At 39.3% G+C, this 4,830-nt stretch overlaps 1 protein-coding gene across 1 annotated transcript in view; it reads left to right on the top strand.

Moving 5' to 3' along the window:
* Nucleotides 1-4,830, top strand: part of LOC101855606 — a gene marked incomplete in the record, with an annotated part of 40,795 nt that overhangs the window by 35,153 nt on the left and 812 nt on the right.

Here is a 4,830-nt window from a genome sequence, read left to right as displayed (position 1 = left end):
GCCCCCCCCCCCCCCCCCCCTACTTTTGCAACTGCGGGTATGACTCACTTGACTGGCGATAATAAGTCACATTGGTTACAATGCAAGGTTATTTAATTATTTCGGGCGGTAGGCCTATGTCTAGCCTAGGCCTACTAGAATTAATTTATTTTAGCCCAGAGAGAAAGAGAGAGTATTAATTAATGAATAAACGTGTGTCTAGATCTAGAAATAGATCTAGAACCTAGATTGTGTTGTGCACCCAGCCTAGAGTGTGCAGTTTGGAAAGTACATCGAAATCTAGCTCTAGATCTAGTGGTTGGCGAAAGACCGAAGGACGACTCTTGACTAGGCTACTTGCTTGTGAATTAGCGGAGACACACTATTATGCAACTTGATTTGTACTGTCATATCAACAGTAGATCTAAATCTAGATCTACTTAAGCTTCTGTGCTTGTTTCAATGGTTTCTTTTTCGGTGCACCTGTACAATTGCAGTCCCGTTTAATGTTTACATGACGACCATTGTCATGTGGGAGTGAATCAAAATCTAGATTTAGATTTAGATCAAAGATCTAGATTCGAGATCTTTATTGGCCCTATCTCTAGATTCTAGATAGCCAAGATAATCTATCTCTAGATTTAGATTAGATGTATAATTTTAGTTCAGTTTAGATCTAGAATCTAGATTTAGATCTACATCAAGATATCTAAATGTAACAGGGGTGAAGGCTGACTTGCTTGACAAGGTAATCAAAGAGAGATGGGACCAGATAGGGCCTGGAGATATCACACAAGAATCTTACTCAAGGCGGCAACGCTGAGTTGTGAATGAAAACAAATCCTAAATTTATGTTGTATGCATGTTCAACCGCTAAAATAATCGGGAAAGAATCTCATTTCATTAAATATTTACTCCCACAAACATTACATTTATCTTTAAGTGAATACACAAACACAAAGCAAAGAAGCAGAGATGTCAGTTCTACATGTAGTAGTAGTAGTATAAGGTTTTACGGCGCTCGCAACTGCTAAGGTCATATGAGCACGCGTTCTACATGTAACACCAGTGTGTCTAAACTCTTTTGTAGAACATGGCAATTATTATTTTTTTATTTCACATTTGGCTGTTTTTGTCTATGCCTAGCATTTCGCGGCCAGGAGCCGGTGTCATAATCGAGGTCACGATCTGATTTTAGGACGGTAGAAAGTCGAGGGAAAAAAAACAAGAACTCGCAGCAGTCAAGATATTATTAGGAGTTAGTTCCCCTCATATGTGTTGTAGACTCGACCAGAGTAATTGTTAGCTTACATAATCAGTGCTTATGACTGCTTATAATTGTGGCCCGAAAGGGGTGAACAGGGTATATGTATGTGGCTATGAAACAGCTTTGAGTGCTTTATACATGTTCCGTCAACTCTGTTGGTAGACTCTTCCAGCCTCACTGCAAGCTTACTTAATCAAAGCTTGCGACTGCTTGTTGAGTGGCCCGATAGGGGTGAACATGCTATTTCCGTGGCAATGAAACAGTTTTGAATGTTAGGCATACTGTTCTTTGGTGATTATTAACTAGATTCTACAGGGTCACTTTGGCCTAGAGTGATGTAGATCGAGATCTACGGACATTGCACACCAGATATTCAGAATTTATCAAGTCGAGATAGATTCTGGGGTGAACACTTTAAACCTTGATCTAGATCAGATATGAATTATTATATATATATAGATCTGTCTAGAATCTTGGCATTTCTAGGGACATCCCTCTGCATCTCAATCTAGATCTAGAATCTAGAGAAGCACTCCTAGATCTAGGCCTAGGCCTAGCATACGACAAACAGTCAAAACTAGGTCAACATCTCGATTCGAAGTTTCAATGTATGATAAAGTGCTTTTCTTGGTGATTTTGTGGTCAAGTGTTGATGCTAGCTTCGAAATTTAATAGTCAAGCACCAAATAATACTTACTTCTTGCAGATTTTGATGACCTGTGAAGAGTTTCAGTCGAAAATAAACCCGAAACGAGGCGACACACATCCGCCATTTTTACAATACTGTTGTGCTATTAGCACGTCTGACGGGTCGCGCAGCTCAGCGGACAACAGACAGACGATACAGCGACGCTGCTCAGGCTCACGATAATGTATAGTATTAATTAGTGTTCATTTGCTCGGTGCGAGCTAGGCGAGAGGCCGGTCCCAGAGTGGGTCTGTAGGTCTGACCTGTAGCTCGCCTAGCGCACGCCGTCTGCGTGTCAGCACAGCCGCCTGTACGTTGGCGCTGGTGTCTCAGCGAGCGCGAGGCACACTCGCTGCGTGTCAGCACAGCCGCACTGTGTGTTGACGTGTGCAGGTGTGCAACTGACGGGTCTGCCTTGCTATATTTAGGTACTGTCACTGTGTAATCCAAGACCAATTAGGCCTAGGCCTGGCTGCCTAGCCCTAGGGCCTATCAGAGACTCTTAAATAAAAATAATTTATTACACTCGTTGTGATGTAAGATCATGCTTTATCCTATGAGTGAAATTGCCAAGTTGTAATCACGAGTTTCAACGAGTGATTACAACGGGCAATTTCACAAGTAGGATAAATCATGGTCTAACGCCACAACGAGTGTAATAAATTTTTTATACCATACTGATGTCAGCTGGCGAAATACGTCCGTACCAACAAAGTTCAAAGGGCCCGTCATTTGGACAAGAGGATCCATTCTAGAGTCTCACATGAAAACATTTTCATGCCCGTCGAAGTCAGATTGAGAATTGGGGAAAATCTGGATTGTTTTCCTTTACTTTTAGCCACGCTAATTTACAAGTTGTGCTATTGCTATCCGTATGTCTCCTTCCGCGAAACAAACCCCAAACAAAACTATCATAACGTAAATATAAGCAAAGTAATCAGAAAACGTACGATTCAAAAGTTGAATGAAACTGCATTAATATGGCATGTTGTTTGTTAGAATAGAGATGACTTTGATTTTGATTTCAAACTTCGTAACCAAAACAAACCAAAGGCAAAGAGTTAGATTCTATTCTCTAGACTAGATCTAGAATCTAGATCTAGATCTAGATCTAGAAGAAATCTAGACTCTAGATCTAGAAATCTAGATCTAGATTCTAGATCTTAATCTAATGCATTGCTTTAAATTGGTCAAAGATGAAAAAAAGGCTTTTTTAACAACACAAGTTGTCAAGCTACTTGGATATTGATGTGCTAATTCTAAATATTTTATTAGATATCTAGTTTTTGTCTATCGATTTCCGATATTCTGGATTTCTTAAGGGGAGGTAAGAATATCAGAATAACAAGGGAAGTAACTTTTATTATTTCCCAAAAAAGTAATTATCCAAGAGTGTTATACTCGTATATTGACTAATATCATATTTATCAATTACATATTGTTTTAAAGTTTAATCTTCTTTCATTTATATAGTTGATCATTTAGTATATGTAGTGATAGAATTATTGTAAACGAATATTCAAAAGGCAACGCAAGTGATCTAAACAGTGGCTTTTTTATTGTTTGATAAAGTGACTACAAAATTTCAAACCTCTGTAAATCTTACATGATCATTTCATTTATTCAAGCTGATATGGGCCAGAGACCTAGGGTGACCTAGGGTCTAGATCTAGATCTAGATTCTAAGTGCAAAAGTGGTGCTATTTATTTAGTTGTGTTGTAGATTTATCATTTTGTTTGATAGATCTAATTAAAATGTATTTAGATCTACTGTCCACCATTTGTTATTTTATTAGAGAAATGAACCGAACGTAACAGCACCATACTCTGGCGTAAACCCGGTTCATTACTGTGCTCATCATTTGACTCTATTTGAAACAAAATTAAGAGCAACGTAGAAAGATTTGCCCCTATACTCGGCTATATGGGACAGCAAGACTGGGAGAAGTGTTTGGTTGCCCATGGTGACCGCGCTTTGCAGCGAAGTTTTTAAGTTTTTACTAGATCTAGATGTAGATCTAGATCTAGGCTACTTTGCTTAGCCTACACAGAGGGATAGAAGTAGAAGGCGAATATAGATCTAGCGCGCGGAGTAATTTATGCAAATTTTTATATTTCACGTGTGAGATTTCAGCTTTGCCAGCCTATATATTTCACACGTGAAATATAAGGATATATTTTACCGGAAGTGCAATGCTAAAACAGCTCCAAGTATGGTCATAAAATGAAATACTCTCTGAGCCTATACCAAGACGGGACAACTCTTCTTTATGTTATGTCATGGGCCAAGTGCAGGCCCCTCCCACTTTTGCAGCTGCGCATATAACTCGCTGGACTGGCTATAGATTACAATTTACATTGGTTACAATGCAAGGCTACTACATGTACTGATCATCTCAGGTGGTAGATCTATGTCTAGCCTAGGCCTACTAGAATTGATTTATTTTAGCCCAGAGAGAAAGAGAATGAATAAACGATCTAAATTCTAGATCTAGAATCTAGCTAGATTTTGTAGTGCACCCAGCAAAGAGTGCAGTTCGGAAAGTAGATTCTAGATCTAGAATCTAGATCTAGATCTAGAATCTAGAGGTTGACTAATGACCGAAGGGCGACTGTTGACTAGATCTAGGCTACTTGTCTGTGAATTGGCGGAGACACACTATCAATATTTCTTTATTCATACTATCATATCAGTGGCACGTAGATGCCTCAGGGAGAGCAAAAGACAATCATTCCAAAAATACATCTCCAAAATCAACAGCCAGACACCACTCAACCAAGTTTTCAAAATTGCTAAAAAATTCTTAGGTGGTAGACGCACAGACACCATTCGGCACGTCCAGAGGCCGGATGGAACAACAGCTGAAACACAAGTAGACATTGCAAAGACAATAGC

The sequence above is a fragment of the Aplysia californica genome, unplaced genomic scaffold (genome assembly GCF_000002075.1).
Source record: "Aplysia californica isolate F4 #8 unplaced genomic scaffold, AplCal3.0 scaffold01004, whole genome shotgun sequence".
NCBI lineage: Eukaryota > Metazoa > Mollusca > Gastropoda > Aplysiida > Aplysiidae > Aplysia > Aplysia californica.
This window is presented reverse-complemented; position numbering and strand designations above follow the sequence as displayed.